Below are 23663 nucleotides of genomic sequence, written 5' to 3'. Positions count from 1 at the left end.
GCAGTATCACTGTACTTATACGGTAGTATCACTGTACTTATACGGCAGTATCACTAGACTTCTACGCAGTATGACTGGAATTATATGGCAGTACCACTGGACTAATAAGGCAATACCACTGGACATATACGGCAGTATCACTGGACTTATATGGCAGTACTACTGGACATATACAGCAGTATCACTGAAATTATATGGCAGTACCACTGGACATATACAGCAGTATCACTGGAATTATATGGCAGTACCACTGGACTTATACGCAAGTTCGACTGGACTTATATGGCAGTACCACTGGACATATACAGCAGTATCACTGGAATTATATGGCAGTACCACTGGAATTATACAGCAGTTCCACTGGACTTATACGGTAGTACCACTGGACTGTATTTATATGGCAGTACCACTGGACTTATACGGTAGTATCACTATACTGGATTTATATGGCAGTACCACTGGATTTATAAGGCAGTATCACTGGACTGGATTTATACGGCAGTACCACTGGACATATACGGCAGTATCACTGGAATTATATGGCAGTACCACTGGACGTATAGGGCAGTACCACTGGACGTATAGGGCAGTACCACTGGACTAGATTTATACGGCAGTACCACTGGACTTATAAGGCAGTATCACTGGAGTGGAATTATACCGCAGTACCACTGGATTTATACAGCAATGCCACTGGACATATACGGCAGTAATACTGGAATTATATGGCAGTACCACTGGATTTATATGGCAGTACCACTGGACATATACGGCAGTATCACTGGAATTATATGGCAGTATCAATGGACTTATACGGCAGTACCACTGGACATATACAGCAGTAATACTGGAATTATATGGCAGTAGCACTGGACTTATATGGCAGTACCACTGGACATATACGGCAGTATCACTGGAATTATATGGCAGTACCACTGGACTTATAGGGCAGTACCACTGTACATATACGGCAGTATCTCTGGAATTATATGGCAGTACCACTGGATTTATACTGCACTATCACTGGAATTATACGGCAGTTTTACTGGACTTATACGGCAGTACCACTGGACTTATACAGCAGTAACACTGGACATATACAGCAGTATCACTGGACTTATACATCAGTACCACTGGACTTATATGGTAGTATCACTGGACTGGATTTATATGGCAGTACCGCTGGATTTATACGCCAGTACTACTGGACATATACAGCAGTATAACTGGAATTATATGGTAGTACCACTGGACTTATAGGGCAGTACCACTGGACTAGATTTATATGGCAGTACCACTGGACTTATACGGCAGTATCACTGGACTGGATTTATATGGCAGTACCACTGGACTTATACGGCAGTACCACTGGACTGGAATTATACGGCAGTACCACTGGATTTATACAGCAGTACCACTGGACATATACGGCAGTAATACTGGAATTATATGGCAGTACCACTGGATTTATATGGCAGTACCACTGGACATATACGGCAGTATCACTGGAATTATATGGAAGTACCACTGGACTTATAGGGCAGTACCACTGGACATATACGGCAGTATCACTGGAATTATATGGCAGTACCACTGGATTTATAGTGCACTATCACTGGAATTATACGGCAGTTTCACAGGACTTATACGGCAGTACCACTGGACATATACGCCGGTATCACTGGACTGGAGTTATACGGCAGTACCACTGGATTTATACGGCAGTACCACTGGACATATATGGCAGTATATGGCAGTATCACTGGAATTATATGCAGTACCACTGGACTTATATTGCACTATCACTGGAATTATACGGCAGTTTCACTGGACTTATACGGCAGTACCACTGGATTTATACGGCAGTACCAGTGGACATATATACGACAGTATCACTGGACTTATACGGCAGTACCACTGACATATACGGCTGTTTTACTGGAATTATATGGCAGTAGCACTGGAATTATAGGGCAGTACCACTGGACATATACGGCAGTATCACTGGACTGGAGTTATACGGCAGTACCACTGGATTTATACGGCAGTACCACTGGACATGTACAACAGTATCACTGGAATTATATGGCAGTACCACTGGACATATACGGCAGTATCTCTGGAATTATACGGCAGTACCTTTAGACTTATACGGCAGTACCCCAAGACTTATACGGCAGTACCCCAAGACTTATATGTCAGTACCCCATGGCTTATACAGCAGCACAGGGACATCACCACTGTACTGATGCAGGAAAACACAGCACCACTGCAATGGACTAGACTTATATAGCAGCACTGGACATATGACAGGAGAGGACACCACCACTGTGACTGGACTGATGCAGGACAAGACTCTACCACTGTACTGATGCAGGAAAACACAACACAGCACCACTGCACTGGACTTATACAGCTACACTGGACATATGGCAGCAGAGGACACCACCACTGTGACTGGACTGATGCAGCATAAGATACTACACTGGACTGAGCAGCACAAGACAGCACTGGAATCGCCACCCCACTTTCCCTCCTACACTCTCCAATTCTGGAGTGAAACTGGCGGCGACGCGCGGCTCCTTATATGGAATCCAAAACCCGTGAGAATCCGACAGCGGGATGATGACGTTTTGCCTCGTTCTGGCTTCTGAGTCTGGCGGGAAGTCCCAAGCCAGGCTTGGATCCGGGCTCGGGACGTGAAGTTCACGGGGGTTCGGTTCTCTGAGAACCGAACCCACTCATCTCTAGTGTCTAGTGAAGTGTTATCAGGGGCTGAGAACATCCAACATGTGCATTGGGCTTGATGTCATCTCAATGACACTGTCTGCTTGTTCACAGCCATAAAGCCTTTGCTATGATTGACAATATAACTGAACGTTTTTCATACTGCTGGATAGCAGCCAGCATGTGTAACTTCTGTACGTTCATGGACTTAAGTGTGTTAGCCTCTCCCAGGGGACTTATTTATAAAAGTATAACAATTAGGGTTTTCTTTCAATTGAAAGTTAAGTCCCTTTTAAGCATGCATAATTTTTATTAGCCCTGCTACTACAAATCACTGTTTCCTTTTCAAAATCTCTCTATAGGTAGCTAAACATATCACTGTAAGTTTACAGTACACAGAGCAGACAGAGCTCAGAGGAATGCTGGAAAGTCTCTCTGCTCCTACTGAAGGCCATGTCACTGTGGTTGACATGGTAGTTTATGACACACTACAGAATAATACATCTTTAATAGCTTTCCGAAAAAACTTATCAAGGGACAATATTGTAAATACCAACATTTTTGTTACAGTCTACCACAAAGCTTTGAATTGAATTTTTTTTAACTAATATTGATGTTTTGTGCATCAAAAACCCTTGTTTGTCTCTCTTACATCTTTATTCATGCTCCTTTGTCACACACTGGCAAACATTAATGCTGCCCTTACCACTTCACGTGTCCGTCACACAGTCATTTTTTTATTGAATTTGTGTCACACTGCTAACTTAATAAAAGCACAAAGCACACTTACTCTGTACAGCACTAGTAGATCTGTACGCTATAGCAGGACGGCAAGGAAGCAAGTTTGATAAAAATGCTAGACCGGCGGCCAATATGTTTGGGCCACCCCAGGCATCCCACCACACAACACTGTGTAAATGTAAACTGCCATGATTACCAAAAAATAAAAATTCTACCCCTCCCCCCCACCCCCCCCCGTACACTACAATCCTGTGTCTAAAAAAAGCTATCCATGGTATGCCATGTAGGTGAGTAAGGACATACTGTTTCACCATATTCCAGAGGTTATCACATACAGTTCTCAAGGCATCCCAATGGTCCAGGTTTTAAGTTTATCCATGCTTGGCCACAGGTGAAATAATTAGTATCTCAGTCAATTTGATTTAACAATCCATGCTGAGCCCTGGATATCTTTAATACCTGTACGCCTTGAGGATGGAATTTGAGAACTTCTGCTTTACAAATTGGTGTGATTTTCAATTTTTTTGGAATCACCCGGTTATTGGTTTCTTCAGTGTTTAGGATTCTTTGTAATAGCTTCTAATTCTAGAATTATTGACAACGGATCAAGAAAAAGATGCAAATGTAAATATAATTCTCATCTATCTATCTATCTATCTATCTATCTATCTATCTATCTATCTATCTATCTATCTATCTATCTATCTATCTATCTAATCTATCTATCTAATCTATCTATCTATCTATCTATCTATCTATCTATCTATCTATCTAATGTCCTAATTGTTACCTGGGGCTGAAAGTGATCAATCACCTATTATGAGAAGGGGAGGAGCTGTGACCGGTTCTTTGTGGGTGGGGCCATTGCCATGTGGGCGTGTACATCCCCATACTATACTGTCTCACTAAATACATAACTGTAGAAAAGTTGCATAGTTTTTGTGAGGAAAATTGAAATTCAATTTTAACACTTATGATACATGGCCGTCAAAATGGCCCAGCTGGGTGTCTGGTCATAGAGTAATCATGCTATCATGACCATGGGCCTATTTTTATGTAGAGGCCTGTATCTGTAGTCCCATTCACCCATTGTTAATCTGGCCCTGCTGGCTATGCTGATTTGTAGTGAAATTGAACTTTCTGCTCTCTAAGCTCGTATAGAGTATTAGAATCCCACCGTTCCTCTTTATTTGACTGCAAATAATTATACATTTTTAACTATTCCAGATTTTGACATGTTTTGTCTACGTCTTAAGAGATCCATATTATATTATATGTATTTTTCAGAACATTTTGTTTTAAGCCCCTAATTTATCATACAAAACATGTCATGCAGGAAATTTCTCTCCTAACTTGCACCACGGAGTAAAACAAAAGTCATTTCAATGATCTAGGAAACTACATCCACTTTACAGATAACCGGAGCTCCATTAGTGTTCATGCATTTTATTCAGGGGGTGTCTTCATCACAAGGGTAAGGAATGGGGAGAGAGATCGGTGGTGTAGGACATGTCTCATTCACTCTTTTCCCCTGCAGTAAAAACAATAAGATGAGACATAGAATGAAAAAGCATGACCATACACAGGCTAGTCATCTACAATGAGCCCAATTGTTTGTAAGGTGGCTGCATATGGCCATTGAAGTCACAGGAACTTTTCCATTTTTATCGCTCAGTCTACTAAATACTGGATACCTTCTCCACCTGATTTCTCTAGTTTCTCTCCTCCACCCTCCATCCTTCATCCTGGAGGACTTTATTATCCTGATGATGCACCTGTCACCTCTAAAGTTCTATTCTCTTTTGGCCTGTCTCAATGGACCACCTACCGCTCTCATATCAACAATCAGTCCCCTAACCTGGATTTCTTGCATCTCTGTATTGTTCAACAACTCCTTCATCTGTCTATCACCTACTCTTCTCTACCTTAAGTCCACTTATACAAGGTAGATTCTTAATGTCCTTGACCCCACCAGTTTTTTCTCTCTCTAAACTCCTTTATCGCCTCCATTACTGCTTTCACCTGCCATGACCAAGCTATCTTCATTTATGACCAAGCATTCACTACTGCCCTGGACTCTGCAGCTACAACTGTTACCATCAATCTTTGACAGTCCCGTCCCCAACCTTGACATTATACGGTGACCCACTTTAGAGCACCTCTGAAGTTAGTTAAGTTCTCAAGCTGACTTTCTTCACTTCAAGTTCATTCTATCATCCTATTACTCCACTCTTCACTCACTAAACAATCCTACTGAAATGCCCTCATCTCCTCCAGACCTGCAATCCTCTTTGTTACCATTGTTACCTTCAACTCCCTCTGTACTCACTCCCCCTTCCATCCTTCTTCAGTGTGCTTGATTTTCCGACCCATTATACCGCCATAATGAAGTTCTTATAGCATAGCATCTTATCACTCCAGGCTCCACCTCCACCTCCCCCTCCCTTCCCATGGGGCTGCCCACATTGTCCTCCTTCACCCTAGACTCTGGAGCTCAAGTCTTTGCACTCCTCTGCACTCTCCACCTGACCCATTCCCTCCACCCTCCTCAGAGCCTTTGTCCCTGAAGCATGCTCCAACAATACATTCCTGGCCAACTTATCTCTCCTTGCACCCTCCCTTCATACTTTTTGCATGCCCTAGTCTACCCAAATCCTAAGAACCCTCTCTTGATGCTTTCTTCCTCTGTATCTACTGTCCCATCTTTCTTCTAACCTTTGCCTTTATGCTCCTCGACTTTGTAGAATACAAGCACCTCACCATTTTCCTCTTTTCCAACTTCCTCCAATACCATCTCAAGTCTAGCTTTCAGGTTCTTCATTCCACTAAAGTTGCCCTCATCAAGGTCACTGATGACCTCCTCATGGCCAATACAAATCCAGTTTTCTATTCTTCTACTTCTTGACCTCACAGTAGTATTTGACACCACCATTCTCCACTCCTCCAAATCTTCCACTCCATAGTGCTTTGTGACTCTACTCTCTCCAGATTCACCTCCCACTTTTCCAATCGCTCCTTCTTTGTGTCCACATCCATCTCCAATTCCCCTCTGCTTCCTCTTCCCATCAGTGTCCCCTAAGGTCCTTTCCTTGGCCCCCGTCTCTTCTCCCTCTTCTCCCTCTATAGGTCTACCCTTGGCAAGCTTTTTGGACTTAATGCTGATAACATCCAAATATACCTCTCTTACCTGGACTCGTCTACTTCTGTCCTCTCCTCCCAACCTTCAAGAGTGCTCTCAAAACTCATTCTTTTTGCATTTTAGCTTACTGCTCCTTCATATACAGTAATTTTGCAACCCTGCCCTATTCTCCCCATTGTGTCCAAACATATCCCTTATAGACTGTCAGCTCCTATGAGCAGGACCCTCTTCCCTTTTGCTTCTCTATCTAATTATGTGCACTATAATGGTGTAGCTTTGTGAATTTACACACTGGGATCTATTCATGAAACAGTGAAAAGACTATAGAAGTGTGCCAGTGGAGAAGTTGCCCATGGCAACCAATCAGTGATGAGGTAACATTTATCAAGTGCATTCTATAAAATTATACATAGCAGCTGATTGGTTGCCATGGGCTACTTCTCCACTGGCTCACTTCTCCACACTTATCACTGCTTCATGAATAGACCCCCATTGTCTGTACTCGTCCTGTATCATGTTGTAATTTTTGTCCCTTTGGAACCCTGAATACAATTTAAAATACAAAATCTAACAACAACAACAACAACAACAACAACAACAACAACAACTGAGGCATGGATAAACACAGCAATGTAAAACATGTGTGTCATGGCTAAATTGGGGACTTGACTTAGAGTGACAGTGAACATATGCCTTCCATAGGTCCAGACCAGGGCGGGATAAAGCACGGACACCAGGCAATGCTTTTACAAAATAACTGTTGGCAGATAACATTTGGCTAAGATCTAAATAGTACATTATATCATCCATCCCACCTACTGACACGTCTTCTTTCACTTCCCCAATTGTTTGTGTATTACTGTCAGTGACTAGTAATATAAGCTTTGCCAACCACAGCGATAGATGTAGCAAACAGTATGGATAGCATTACACATCACAGTAAGAGATAGGAAAGCTCTTCTCAGACCCACAGGGCTCTATGGATAATGCTGGTTGATAAGTTATACACACCGCTCGGTTTTGAACCATCACAAGAAAATTCCCTTCAATGACTGCTCTCTGGGCAATCTCTCTGTTCTCATCGTCCCACTCCACATTATCAATGTTCAGGATAGCATCCATTATGCTGAAAGAGATCATAGGAGGCACAATAGAGAGATGGGTTGTGTGGAATATAGATTAAAGGCAACTGAGAAGTAATGTAACAAGATGATTATAAAAACTTCATATAAAGATACATTCCACACCATATTATTCTTGCAAGTTTTACAGAAGCCTCATACCTCTTCTGTGTACTACTGGGGACCAGTGGGTGGCATGCAGTGAGGTAAATGGCTGAGGAGGCACTGGCTAGTACCAGAACCAGATGTACACACAATATATGTGCAGCAGTATATACATGTTCGCATTATACACAGGCACAGCAGTATATACATGTGGGCATTATACACAGGTGCAGCAGTATATACATGTGGGTATTATACACAGGTGCAGCATTATATACATGTGGCCATTATACACAGGTGCAGCATTATATACATGTGGCCATTATACACAGGTGCAACAGTATATACATATGGGCATTATACACAGGAGCAGCAGTATATACACGTGAGCATTATACACAGGTGAAGCCGTATATACATGTGGGCATTATACACAGGTGCATCAGTATATATACATGTGGGCATTACACACAGGTGCAGCAGTATATACATGTGGGCATTATACACAGGTGCAATAGTACATACATGTGGGCATTATACACAGGTGCAATAGTACATACATGTGGGCATTATATACAGGTTCAGCAGTACATACATGTGAGCATTATACACAGGTGCAGCAGTATATACATGTGGGCATTATATACAGGTGCAACAGTATATAGATGTGGGCATTACACACAGGTGCAGCAGTATATACATATGGGCATTATACACAGGAGCAGCAGTATATACACGTGGGCATTATACACAGGTGCAGAAGTATATACATGTGGGCATTATACACAGGTGCAGCAGTATATACATGTGGGCATTATATACAGGTGCAGCAGTACATACATGTGGGCATTATACACAGGTGTAGCAGTATATACACATGGGCATTATACACAGGTGCAGCAGTATATACATATGGGCATTATACACAGGAGCAGCAGTATATACACGTGAGCATTATACACAGGTGAAGCAGTATATACACGTGGGCATTATACACAGGTGCAGCAGTATATACATATGGGCATTATACACAGGTGTAGCAGTATATACACATGGGCATTATACACAGGTGCAGCAGTATATACATATGGGCATTAAACACAGGAGCAGCAGTATATACACGTGAGCATTATACACAGGTGAAGCAGTATATACACGAGGGCATTATACACAGGTGCAGCAGTATATACATATGGGCATTATACACAGGTGCAGCAGGATATACATGTGGGCAATATACACAGGTGCAGCAGTATATACATGTGGGCTTTATACACAGTTGCAATAGTATATACAAGTTGGCATTATACACAGGCGCAGCAGTATATACATGTGGGCATTATACACAGGTGCAGTATATACATGTGGGCATTATACACAGGTGCAGCAGTATATACAGTGGGCATTATACACAGGTGCAGCAGTATATAGGGATCAGTACAAGATCAAGCCGGACGGGATCCCGGCGGTCGAATACCGACACCGGGATCCCGACTGGCACAATCCCGACAGGGGGGCGAGTGCAACACAGCCCCTTGCGGGCACATGCTTGTTAATATATATATATATATATATATATATATATATCCATGACAGTGCATATATAACTACAGTACTGTATATAGATATATAACTGATAACTTCAACATAGCACAACACATTACTAGTTTATTTGTCAGGATAGCAGACAATGTTTAAACACACTCATCCAATTCTCTCATAGCGATCGCTAGTTCTAATGTAACACAGCTCACGCTAGTTGTCCATGTCCAGCATCGATGGCCCCGCCCACAAGGATCAGCACCTTTATGAAACCCTAACTCCACCCCAGCTCTATTCTAATTGGATGTTATTAGACCAATGTCTTCTTTTCCCTGACTCTGACCGTTCCCTCTTTCCCCAAATAAAGCTGGGAAAGTATTCACAGAGAACTGCAATGTTGCCTATTGCTAATAGACTATCCTTTTATTACACATTTACTCGGGTCCCGCTGTTTCTTCACTTTTTGTGATTTTTGTGTTCTTGCTCCTGATAGAGAGGTTAGTATAACTGGAGTGCCCATTTGTTTCCCTTATACTGTTAATATCTATACAATTTGTGCTAAATCCACAGAATAAATGAACTTGTGAAAGTCCCCTGGTTTCAAATAAAATATATATTAATATACACTTTCTATTGGGTCAACTGGAACTCACCTGTCTGCCCTTTCCAGCCCCAGGGCGTCCGTCACATGATGAATATCCTGGTAACTCCAGCAGGCAGCAATTGGGATGTCCGGATAGTAGAACAGGAATCCAATGCACATTTCATTTAAGGTAGCTGGTCCCCCCTATGGAGATACATGTTATTCACATGCAAATATCATCTGCCTACTAGAATGGAATGGTATCTCTAAGCAGGGCCATCTTGAGATTTGTCATGCCCGATGCTAGGAGGTGTTGCTAAGCACGTGGAGGCGTGACTATGTCCGGTGACAAATAGCGGGGCTCTCTTTACATGCAGCAGAGGGCACAGCCAGGCCACCTCTGGGCATGGCTGCACCTCCCTGGCAAGACGGGTCCTCAGACATGCCCAGGTCTTGGTATTTGCTCCCAACTTACTGTACATCCTCTGGGTGTCCCTGTCTATAAATGCTAATTTATCAATGTTTTGAGATTGATATTTGATGGTTTCTCATAATTGGTAACTAGGGTTCATATTTTCCTGCTATCAACGGGGGTCATTCCGAGTTGTTCGCTCGTTATTTTTTTTCGCTACGGAGCGATTAGTCGCAAACTGCGCATGTGCAATGTACGCAGCGCGCCTGCGTCAAGTAAATTAGCTCAAAAGTTTGGTATTTTACTCACGGCATAACGAAGTTTCTCTGACGTCCTAAGTGGATGCTGGGACTCCGTAAGGACCATGGGGAATAGCGGCTCCGCAGGAGACTGGGCACAACTAAAGAAAGCTTTAGGACTACCTGGTGTGCACTGGCTCCTCCCACCATGACCCCCCTCCAGACCTCAGTTAGAATCTTGTGCCCGGCTGAGCTGGATGCACACTAGGGGCTCTCCTGAGCTCCTAGAAAGAAAGTATATTTTAGGTTTTTTATTTTACAGTGAGATCTGCTGGCAACAGACTCACTGCAGCGAGGGACTAAGGGGAGAAGAAGCGAACCTACCTGACTGGAGATAGTTTGGGCTTCTTAGGCTACTGGACACCATTAGCTCCAGAGGGAACGAACACAGGACCCGACCTCGATCGTTCGGTCCCGGAGCCGCGCCGCCGTCCCCCTTACAGAGCCAGAAGCAAGAAGTAGTCCGGAAAATCGGCGGCAGAAGACCTCGGTCTTCAACAAGGTAGCGCACAGCACTGCAGCTGTGCGCCATTGCTCCTCATGCACACCTCACACTCCGGTCACTGATGGGTGCAGGGCGCTGGGGGGGGGGGGCGCCCCGAGCAGCAATATAAACACCTTGGCTGGCAAATCATCACAATATATAGTCCCAGGGCTATATATGTGATAAATTACCCCTGCCAGAATTCCTAAAAAAAGCGGGAGAAAAGTCCACCGAAAAAGGGGCGGGGCTAACTCCCTCAGCACACTGGCGCCATTTTTTCTTCACAGTGCAGCTGGAAGACAGCTCCCCAGGCTCTCCCCTGTAGTTTTCAGGCTCAAAGGCTCAAAGGGTTAAAAAGAGAGGGGGGGCACTAAATTTAGGCGCAATATGTGTATACAAGCAGCTATTGGGGGAAAAATCACTGTTATAGTGTTAATCCCTGCATTATATAGCGCTCTGGTGTGTGCTGGCATACTCTCTCTCAGTCTCCCCAAAGGACTTTATGGGGTCCTGTCCTCAGTCAGAGCATTCCCTGTGTGTGTGCGGTGTGTCGGTACGACTGTGTCGACATGTTGGATGAGGAAGGTTACGTGGAGGCGGAGTAGAGGCCGATAAATGGGATGTCGCCCCCTGTGGGGCCGACATCAGAGTGGATGGATAGGTGGAAGGTATTAACCGACAATGTCAACTCCTTACATAAAAGGCTGGATGACGTAACAGCTGTGGGACAGCCGGCTTCTCAGCCCGCGCCTGCCCAGGCGTCTCAAAGGCCATCAGGGGCTCAAAAAACGCCTGTTACCTCAGATGGCAGACACAGATGTCGACACGGAGTCTGACTCCAGTGTCGACGAGATTGAGACATATACACAATCCACTAGGAACATCCGTTGCATGATCTCGGCAATTAAAAACGTGTTACACATTTCTGACATGAACCCAAGTACCACATAAAAGGGGTTTTATGTTTGGGGAGAAAAAGCAGCCAGTGTTTTGTTCCCCCATCAGATGAGTGAATGAAGTGTGTAAAGAAGCGTGGGTTCCCCCGATAAGAAACTGGTAATTTCTAAAAAGTTTCTGATGGCGTACCCTTTCCCGCCAGGGGATAGGTAACGTTGGGAGATATCCCCTAGGGTGGATAAGGCGCTCACACGTTTGTCAAAAAAGGTGGCACTGCCGTCTTAGGATACGGCCACTTTGAAGGAGCCTGCTGATAAAAAGCAGGAGGCTATCCTGAAGTCTGTTTATACACACTCAGGTACTATACTGAGACCTGCAATTGCCTCAGCATGAATAGTGCTGCTGCAGCGTGGTCTGATACCCTGTCAATATTAATACCCTAGACAGAGATAATATTTTGCTAACATAGAGCATTTTAAAGACGTCGTCTTATATATGAGGGATGCACAGAGGGATATTTGCCGGCTGGCATCCAGAATTAAGGCAATGTCCATTCTGCCAGGAGGGTATTAGAGACCCGGCAGTGGACAGGTGATGCTGATTTTAAAAGGCACATGGAGATTCTGCCTTATAAGGGTGAGGAATTGTTTGGGGATGGTCTCTGGGACCTCGTATCCACAGCAACAGCTGGGAAGAAAACTTTTTACCTCAGGTTTTCTCACAGCCTAAGAAAGCACAGTATTTTCAGGTACAGTCCTTTCGGCTTCAGAAAAGCAAGCGGGTCAAAGGCGCTTCCTTTCTGCACAAAGACAAGGGAAGATGGAAAAAGCTGCACCAGACAGTTCCCAGGATTAAAAATCTTCCCCCGCTTCCTCTGAGTCCACCGCATGACGCTGGGGCTCCACAGGTGGAGACAGGTGCGGTGGGGGGCGCGTCTTGGGAACTTCAGGGACCAGTGGGCTTGCCCACAGGTGGATCCCTAGGTTCTGCAAGTAGTATCACAGGGATACAAGCTGGAGTTCGAGGCGACTCCCCCTCGCCGTTACCTCACATCAGTCTTGCCTGCTGCCCTCGGAGAAAGGGAGGTAGTACTGGCGGCAATTCACAAGCTGTACTTCCAGCAGGTGAAATCAAGGTACCCCTCCTTCAACAAGGCCGGGGTTACTATTCCAAAATGTTTGTGGTACCGAAACCAGACGGTTCGGTGAGACCCATTCTAAAATTGAAATCCTTGAACACTTATATACGAAGGTTCAAGTTCAAAATGGAATCGCTCAGGGCGATTATTGCAAGCCTGGAGAATTTCATGGTATCACTGGACATCAAGGATGCTAACCTGCATGTACCTATTTACCCTCCTCACCAGGAGTACCTCAAAATTGTGGTACAGGTTTGTCATTACCAATTCCAGGCGTTGCCGTTGGTCTGTCCCCGGCACCGAGGGTATTTACCAAGGTAATGGCCGAAATAATTATCCCAGACTTGGACGATCTCCTTATAAAGGCGAGGTCCAGGGAGCAGTTGTTCGTCGGAATAGCACTATCTCGGGAAGTGCTACAACAGCACGGCTGGATTCTGAATATTCCAAAGTCGCAGCTGGTTCCTACGACGCGTCTACTGTTCCTGGGTATAGTTCTGGACACAGAACAAGAAAAAAGGGTTTCTCCCGGAGGAGAAGTTCAAGGAGTTGTCGTCTCTAGACAGAGACCTCCTAATACAAATACAGGTGTCGGTGCATCAATGCACGCGAAACCTGGGAAAGATGGTAGCTTCTTACGAAGAAATTCCATTCGGCAGGTTCCATGCAAGGATCTTCCAGTGGGATCTGTTGGACAAGTGGTCCGGGTCGCATCTTCAGATGCATCGGCGGATAACCCTGTCTCCAAGGGCCAGGATGTCGCTGTTGTGGTGGCTGCAGAGTGCTCATCTTCTAGAGGGCCGCAGATTCGGCATACAGGATTGGGTCCTGGTGACCACGGATGCCAGCCTTCGAGGCTGGGGGGCAGTCACACAGGGAAGAAACTTCCAAGGACTATGGACAAGTCAGGAGACTTCCCTACACATAAATATTCTGGAACTAAGGGCCATTTACAATGCCCTAAGTCGGGCTAGACCCCTGCTTCAACACCGGCCGGTGCTGATCCAGTCAGACAACATCACGGCGGTCGCTCATGTAAACCGACAGGGCGGCACAAGAAGCAGGATGGCGATGGCAGAAGCCACAAGGATTCTCCGATGGGCGGAAAATCATGTGTTAGCACTGTCAGCAGTGTTCATTCCCGGAGTGGACAACTGGGAAGCAGACTTTCTCAGCAGACACGACCTCCACCCGGGAGAGTGGGGACTTCATCCAGAAGTCTTCCAAATGATTGTACACCATTGGGAAAGGCCACAGGTGGACATGATGGCGTCCCGCCTCAACAAAAAGCTAAAAAGATATTGCGCCAGGTCAAGGGACCCTCAGGCGATAGCTGTGGACGCTCTGGTAACACCGTGGGTGTACCAGTCGGTGTATGTGTTCCCTTCTCTGCCTCTCATACCCAGGGTAATGAGAATAATAAGAAGGAGAGGAGTAAGAACTATACTCATTGTTCCGGATTGGCCAAGAAGAGCTTGGTACCCAGAACTCCAAAAAAATGATCTCAGAGGACCCATGGCCTCTGCTGCTCAGACAGGACCTGCTGCAGCAGGGGGCCTGTCTGTTCCAAGACGTACCGCGGCTGCGTTTGACGGCATGGCGGTTGAACGCCGGATCCTGAAGGAAAAGGGCATTCCGGAGGAAGTTATCCCTACGCTAATTAAAGCTAGGAAAGAAGTGAGCGCAAACCATTATCACCGCATATGGCGGAAATATGTTGCGTGCTGTGAGGCCAGGAAGGCCCCAACGGAGGAATTTCAGCTAGGTCGATTTCTGCACTTCCTACAGTCAGGGGTGACTATGGGCCTAAAATTGGGTTCCATTAAGGTCCAGATTTCGGCTCTATCGATTTTCTTCCAAAATAGAACTGGCTTCACTGCCTGAAGTTCAGACTTTTGTTAAGGGAGTGCTGCATAGTCAGCCCCCGTTTGTGCCTCCAGTGGCACCGTGGGATCTCAACGTGGTGTTGGATTTCCTGAAGTCGCATTGGGTTGAGCCACTTAAATCCGTGGAGCTAAAATACCTCACGTGGAAAGTGGTCATGCTGTTGGCCTTGGCGTCGGCCAGGCGTGTATCAGAATTGGCGGCTTTATCATGCAAAAGCCCTTATCTGATTTTTTTATATGGATAGGGCGGAATTGAGGACTCGTTCCCAATTCCTTCCTAAGGTGGTATCAGTGTTTCATGTGAACCAACCTATTGTGGTGCCTGCGGCTACTTGGGACTTGGAGGATTCCAAGTTACTGGACGTAGTCAGGGCCCTGAAAAATATATGTTTCCAGGACGGCTGGAGTCAGGAAAACTGACTCGCTATTTATCCTATATGCACCCAACAAGCTGGGTGCTCCTGCTTCTAAGCAGACTATTGCTTGCTGGATCTGTAGCACGATTCAACTTGCACATTCTGCGGCTGGACTGCCGCACCCTAAATCTGTAAAAGCCCATTCCACGAGGAAAGGGGCTCTTCTTGGGCGGCTGCCTGAGGGGTCTCGGCTTTACAATTTTGCCGAGCTGTTACTTGGTCGGGTTCAAACACTTTTGCAAGAGTCTACAAGTTTGATACCCTGGCTGAGGAGGACCTAGAGTTTGCTCATTCGGTGCTGCAGAGTCATCCGCACTCTCCTGCCCGTTTGGGAGCTTTGGTATAATCCCCATGGTCCTTACGGAGTCCCAGCATCCACTTAGGACGTCAGAGAAAATAAGATTTTACTCACCGGTAAATCTATTTCTCGTAGTCCGTAGTGGATGCTGGGCGCCCATCCCAAGTGCGGATTGTCTGCAATACTTGTATATAGTTATTGCCTAACTAAAGGGTTATTGTTGAGCCATCTGTTGAGAGGCTCAGTTATATTTCATACTGTTAACTGGGTATAGTATCACGAGTTATACGGTGTGATTGGTGTGGCTGGTATAAGTCTTACCCGGGATTCAAAATCCTTCCTTATTGTGTCAGCTCTTCCGGGCACAGTATCCTAACTGAGGTCTGGAGGGGGGTCATGGTGGGAGGAGCCAGTGCACACCAGGTAGTCCTAAAGCTTTCTTTAGTTGTGCCCAGTCTCCTGCGGAGCCGCTATTCCCCATGGTCCTTACGGAGTCCCAGCATCCACTACGGACTACGAGAAATAGATTTACCGGTGAGTAAAATCTTATTTTTTTCATCGTTCTGCTGATCGTAGTGTGATTGACAGGAAGTGGGTGTTTCTGGGCGGAAACTGACCGTTTTCTGGGAGTGTGCGGAAAAACGCAGGTGTGTCAGGGAAAAACGCGGGAGTCTCTGGAGAAACGGGAGAGTGGCTGTCCGAACGCAGGGGGTGTTTGTGACGTCAAACCAGGAACGAAACTGACTGAACTGATCGCTATTTGTGAGTAGGTCTGGAGCTACTCAGAAACTGCTAAGAAATTTCTATTCGCAATTCTGCTAATCTTTCGTTCGCAATTCTGCTAAGCTGAGATACACTCCCAGAGGGCGGCGGCTTAGCGTGTGCAATGCTGCTAAAAGCAGCTAGCGAGCGAACAACTCGGAATCACCCCCAATGTTTTCTAGATTATCAATGTTTTTATTCAGCTAAAGGCAAAATTAGACTTGTGAGCACAGAAAGGCCTCCTGTAAATATCACCCTGGGCTCAGAAGCCAATGTTTTTAGATGAAAAAAAAACAGAAAACAGTAGTTTGTTTTCTTTGCTTAATGATATTGATGGCCGTGAGTTGATGATAACATTATTGGAAACACTGATGTTAAGCCTTCAGTTTCCCATCCCTGATCCCTCATACCAAATAGTGAGCACTAAACTAAGAGAGCGCATTACCCATTTACTGTGATAGATCCTGATTAATATACAGTGTCTGTGGAGTAGACAGTATCTTGTATGTTTCCATACTACACATGCTCAAGAAGCTATAATACACAACACACAGCTGCATTCATATCAAGCGCATCTACACATGCGGCTGACGGGGCGTCACTAGGTGTTCTTATGCACACATAGGTCAGGACAGTCTAGTTCAGAGGGGTCAGAATCTAGATCAGTGGTTCCCAAACCTGGGGGGTCATTTCGACCTGACCGCATGCTAGCTATTTTTTGCAGCGCTGCAATCAGGTCAAAACCCGGCAAAACTGCACATGCATATGCACCGCAATGCGCAGGCGTGGCATACGGGTACAAAGCAGATCGTTGCTGGGCGATGGATTTAACGAAGAATCCATTTGCACTGCCGATCGCAAGAAGATTGACAGGAAGAGGGCGTTTGTGGGTTGCAACTGACCGTTTTCTGGGAGTGGTTGGAAAAACGCAGGCGTGTCCAAGCGTTTGCATGGCGGGTGTCTGACGTCAATTCCGGGACCGGACAGGCTGAAGTGATCGCAGCGGCTGAGTAAGTCCCGAGCTACTCAGAAACTACACAAAACTTTTTTGTACCGCTCCAATGCACAAGTGTTCGCACACTTGCAAAGCAAAAATACTCTCCCCCATAGGCGGTGACTATCTGATCGCTGCGCTGCAGAAAATAGCTAGCGAGCGATCGGGTCATAATGACCCCCCTGGTCCTCAAGGACCTACAACAATTCATGTTTTCCAGGTCTCCTCACAGAATCCCAAATGAAATAATGAGCTCCACCTGTGGAACTTCTAAAATGTGTCTGTGAGTAATGAATACACCTGTGCACCTGCTAGGAAAACATGAACTGTTGGGGGTCCTTGAGGACCAAGCTTGGGATCCACTGGTCTAGATGAACCCATCCCTTGCACACACCTGTGTTTGGCCAAGAAATAGATTTTGAGCAACTTCTTTTCAGTGTATTACTATCCTGAGAGGCATGTATGAGATCAGTAGCTGACGAAGTGCTGATCCTTAGTTATAGTGCAAGATCAGATGTTCCTGGAGAGCTTCCTGGTGAGTCGTTTCTCAATTTAGAAACACATAAATGTATGACCCCATGAAGGAGCTCTAGTATTATCATGTAGCGTAGGATCACCAGAGAAGAAATGCCTTGCCGTGGCTGGTGGTGTACCATATGTCAGTAAATGTATGCAACGGAGATCTCTGCATTACTATTATCATGAGGGATGTAGGTCTCCTTTGCTGGCCCATTGCAGAGTGTTGGGGAATTTACGTTTTGTATTTTCTTGTCTAGGTGAACTCCTTTCCTACTCACACCTGTGATGGGCCAATATACTGTACTGATTATGAGCAACTACCATTCCGCATATCAGAGTTCAGGGGGGGGCACGTCAATGGAATTATGGGCTATGCATAGTTGGATAAAAGGGCACATACAGCAGTTTCCAGACTTATAATTGCTCTAGTACAGGTGCGCACTCATGATGATGACCAATAGCAAATTAAATATATAATAGGGCAGTGCAAAGATGCATGTAACTCTGTACACAGGAAAAGACACACATAGGGCCTAATTCAGACCTGATCGTAGATGTGCTAAATGTAGCACATCTACGATCAGGCACACAGACATGCGCGGGGAATCCCAGCACAGGGCTAGTCCGCCCCGCATGTCAGGCCCGAAACCCCCCCCCCCCCCCCCCCGCAGAAATACAAAAGCATCGCACAGCGGCGATGCTTTTGTACTTCAGGAGTAGCTCCCAGCCAGCTCAACTCCTGCGCACTGGCGGGGAGCTACTCGTCGCTGCCTGGGTCGCAGCGGCTGCGTGTGAAGTCACGCAGCCGCCGTGGCCCGCCCTCGGCACGGTCTGGCCACGCCTGCATTGCCCGTACCAGCCCCCTTAAATGGCGGCCTGTCACCGCCGTCCCGCCCAGCGACTGCCTCTGCCTGTCAATCAGGCAAAGGCGTTCGCAGGCTTAAGACAGCGCAGTTCAGACCTGATCGGCTGCTGTGCGAAATTGCACAGCACCGATCAGGTCTGAATTAGGCCCATTATATCCGTGCAAACATGGCAAGTGCAATAATGGGCAATTTGTGTCCAGTTCAGCATCAGGTTCATTATATGTGTGTGTGAGAGAGCAAATAGCTGGATCTTTAGATAAAACAAACTTTCCAACAGGTTTCTCTCACCTCTGTGCTGAGCCTATTTTACCACTTTGCAGGCTGGTTACATTTCAATATTAATCAGAGTCATTTTTTTTTTTTTTTGCAGTATCAAGGCAAATTATTATATAACCTTTTCCTCAAAAGACTTTCAGTTTTCATAGATATACATAAGCTTTCTCACACCTCCTTAGAGAAAATCTAACCAAAAGTGTTTTCTTACTGAAACGGCAAGAAAGTGTGGTAAATGCAAATTTGTGTATTTGCCATCCTAGCCACTTTCAACTACAGTACTTTGTGGTTCTTGCTTCAGTATTAATTCACTTTTCCAATACTGCAAAAATGTACTAGCATGGTAGCCCAACAAGACATGGAATATTACAAATGTACAATCTACTGTACCGCATCAAATGAAAGCTCCTCTGAGTTTACGGAGGTAAGAAAGACAGAGATATGGGTATTAGGACAACTGCCATCTGAGAGTACTAACATTTTAATAGAGGAGACTGCAGTCTTTTTAAGAGAAGGTTCTGAGGAGCATGTAGGGTCCAGGGTGGGGGAAATCAGGCACTTTTAGTGGCTTACACCATTCCTTGTCTATTCTAGTATTTCTGCAGAACACGGTGTAATTGTCTGGTAAGTACAGATGATCAACATAGAATGACCACTAAGGGGCAAAATTATATGAAAGAGTAGACTCCGCTTCAAATGAGGATGCACCTGAGTTTATGGAAGCCAGGATGGAGAGGAAGACTCACATCAAATCCTTGATTTCTTAATGATTTCTGTTGTGTAGGGGATTGTTTTTTGGTGATCACAGTGACAACCAGGAAAGAATTAGTAAGGAGCACACACTGTGAAAGAGTAGACTCCCCACTTTAATAAGAGGGTGCAATTGAGTCTCTAAATGCTAGAATGAGGCAGACAGGGAACTTTAAATGCTCTCACAATTTGCTCATCCTTAAAAATGTTCAATTTGTCCCAATAGCGGTTAGTGTGTCTTACAATTCCTTACAGTGCTTATGACTAGTGGGACTTGAGCTTAGCACATTTTAAATCATGTTGAGGATCAGTCCCAAACATCCTTAGCACTAAAGAGGGTAATATATCCAAATTAGTTTCAGGATTGGAGCATCAGCAATTTGCAAAATGATCTGTTGGTTACATGTGCTTTGGACGTGCTGGAGATTTTGAGTGATACGTTCAATGTCATAATTAATAAAGGAAGTAATAAGTCCTGTAGTAAGCAGGTAATAAGTCCTGTAAGCTGCAATATTTTAGGATAAAATGGACGATTTGAATGGACATTTTTATTCTCTCCCATATGCACATTTCTATTTAACACTGTCATCTCATGCACAGTTAACCAGACTTTTGCAATGGGGACATTTCCTGAAAAATTAGGACCTACCACAAATCCAGACAAACCCTTAGTGGATGTTGGTAAGTGAAATTATGATACTTACATATGTGACTCCTTCTCTGTCCATTGTCCTGGATACACATTCAACCACTATCTGATCGCCCTGTGGATGTAGGATAAATTTATTTAAGGCTATTGACAAACAATATTCCAATATATATAACTGTAGTGATTATGGGCATATCAGGAGATTGTAAGTTATGTTCTAGTGATGTCCTGTTAAAATTCTGCTCATAGGGTTAAATATAAGTTAACTACACTCAAGAAACCAGAGGGGCAGACTGGAGGGGAAGGTGGGTCTGATGTAGTTTCATTAAAATATACAACCCTTATGGTAAGCAATTACCTAGACAGGAAAATAGTAAATATAAGGCCATTTGTCTATGTCTGCATATAGATGACTTGATGCTTTGCTGGCACCAAAGACAGCAGGAGGTATTGAAAGGAGGTATTGAAATAGTAGTCTCATCACATGGTGTGTACATAGGCAGAGATCAATAATAGTTCACCATATTTTATCTGTTTTTGACTAAAATCTATATTTCCACTATGTATAGAAGTACCCAAAATCATAGAAATATAAATGAAAGTCTGTATGCTGGGCTAGTTAGATTTGAGGGCACCTAGGGAATACGGTTTTGCAGAAATTAGGTATCTAGCCAAACATTTTATAGCGTAAATAATAAAGATTAATGTGTACATACTATATTCATGTGGCTATTAAACAGGGAAAATTATGTCTGTGTATATATATATATATATATATATATATATATATACATACAGATGTGTCCTCATACATCTTGCCTTAATACACCACGCAGCAGGAGATGCCTGGCACGAGTGAGACAACAGGTCCCATGCAACTCCGTTAGCATCGTGAGTCTTTTTGCTGAAAATGTATATGCAAATAGGACACACAAGCAGACTCTGCTGATTAAAATGATCTGCGGCATGCCTGTATTCTGTGTGCGACTACACCTGTTTCTGCATATGAAATGCTACAATCCAAAAATATACTGGTAGGTTAATTGGCTCCCAACAAAATTAACCCTAGTGTGAATGTGTGTGCGTGTACATGTGGTAGGGAATATAGATTGTAAGCTCCACTGGGGCAGGGACTGAGGTGAATGGCCAATTATTCTCTGTAAAGCGCTGCGGAATATGTGTGCGCTATATAAATAACTGGTAATAAATAAATAAATAAATAAATAAATATGTTACAGTGTTTTCTAGGAAAAACACTCCCCATTGGCCATCAGTTTGCAGTGCAAAGCTGTCTGTATGAAGGTACATCTGACCACAGCTGAGGCTGATTGCGGCAGTTCATAGACAATTGTATCAGTGTCAAAAAATAAAAAAATTGGTTTATCAGGGAGAAGCTGTCGGAAATCCTCCCTGCATGCATGTAACAGTGTTTCTGGTCATCAAAAATACTTTTAGTGGCACATAATTTCTGTAATGATATTTATGAAGAAATGATAATATCATCTGTAGGAAAGAGTGGACCTGGGACTGAAAATTGGGGGCACATACGTAGCTTGTACTTAGTTCATAGCATGTATGTAGCTCATACCATTTTTACTGTTATTGTTCTGGGCAGATTTCTAATTTGTTGAAATCTGAAGTCATAGTTGTTATCTTCCCCGAGACTGCCAATCAGAGTTCCATTCCTATAGAAAGATCAGAGAACGGCAGTTATCAGTAAAGCAGAGTAGTGAAACAGTCACAAACACTTAAATGCTCTCTGCTGTATGCTTTTGCAATTAATCTGTACATCTATATTGCTTTACACTGCATAGGCAAACGCAGGGGGGGTTCCGGTTGCCCGGAAACCCCCCTTCTCTTGGCAAGTGGCTCAAATTATGACAACAGTAGCAATGGTATACAATATGATTACTAGAGCTGCTGCCACATCATGCAGTTTAAGGGATAAAGCAGAGCTGCTGCACATGCCCAGTGGTAGCAGCGACTTCTACTAAGTTTACTGTGTGTTTGTATCCGAGTCCTCAATCAGGGTCCTGGACCAGAGAGATCAGCTACCAGGAGGAAGAGACAGAAGCCTTACCATGAGGTGGGAGAGTGTGTGCTTAGAAAGTGCAGTAGTGTTTCTATTATGTTTGTGCATTTATTTATTATGGTATGTTTAACCTTTTCCTTACCACTAATTTATATTATTTAAATGTTTGATACAGCCTGTACTATAGATCAGCGGTCGCCAACCCGTCGCTCGCGAGTGGGTAGACTGTGGGCTGCATTTGGAAACCCCACTCTAGAAATCCAACGTTTGCCACTGCACTGGGAACACGTTTTTAAAGATGCTAAGATCACTGTAGGAAAATGAACACATAGTTATTCATTTTATTATGCAATGATTCAGAGGTAAGAGCAAAGCAAACCAGCAGTAACTCTGCATCTGGATAACCTTGTAGCCATGCAATGGGAGCATATACATTTGGTTTCTTGCATGCAGAGGCAATACTGGCTGCTTTTGCATGTAATACCTTACTCTGAACACATACACAAAAGGGGAGCTAGCTCGTGTATGAGAATCAGTTTTGTTTGCCACAATCTGATATGGCAACTGGACCCCATATATCTTCATTAAAAGCAATAACAAGGTTCTGTGTTATAGATGTGCGGATAATGGTTCTGATTCGGGGTTGGATCTTTAAACATGAAGGCAACCAGTGAGTTTTTTAAATAACGCGCATGCTCTCCTATTCTGAGTCTGACGGAACTCGGACATATCTGTCTTACTGTATAGCATAGGACGCCAGGCCTATTAGGACGCTGCAGTGACTAGTATATGAAGTGGCTAGTTATCAAGTGGCAGCTAAAATCAATAGCCGTGTTATACCTGTATGTTATTAGTTACATCTTCAACTGATACTCAAAATTGACTCCTGTCTCTCCTTTTCGTCAACAGGTAATTACAGCAGAGTGCAGGCCATTGTTTGTTTCTTGCTAAAGATATATTTGGTAATTACAGCAGAGTGCAGGCCATTGTTTGTTTCTTGCTAAAGATATATTTGGTAATTACAGCAGAG

The 23663-nt window shown here is 44.4% G+C and overlaps 1 long non-coding RNA gene across 1 annotated transcript; it reads right to left on the bottom strand.

Annotated features, from left to right (window-relative positions):
• Positions 1 to 4898: 4898 nt before the first annotated feature.
• Positions 4899 to 10152, bottom strand: LOC135058259 (uncharacterized). Its single transcript, XR_010244711.1, has 3 exons — positions 10029 to 10152; positions 7619 to 7733; positions 4899 to 4999 (listed from the first exon to the last, which is right to left on the bottom strand). It is a non-coding gene; the product is annotated as an uncharacterized LOC135058259 (long non-coding RNA).
• Between the last annotated feature and the right edge of the window lie 13511 nt (positions 10153 to 23663).

This window comes from Pseudophryne corroboree, chromosome 3 (genome assembly GCF_028390025.1).
Source record: "Pseudophryne corroboree isolate aPseCor3 chromosome 3, aPseCor3.hap2, whole genome shotgun sequence".
Taxonomy (NCBI): domain Eukaryota; kingdom Metazoa; phylum Chordata; class Amphibia; order Anura; family Myobatrachidae; genus Pseudophryne; species Pseudophryne corroboree.
The sequence above is the reverse complement of the archived record's forward strand: the minus strand, read 5'-3'. Positions and strand labels throughout refer to the sequence as shown.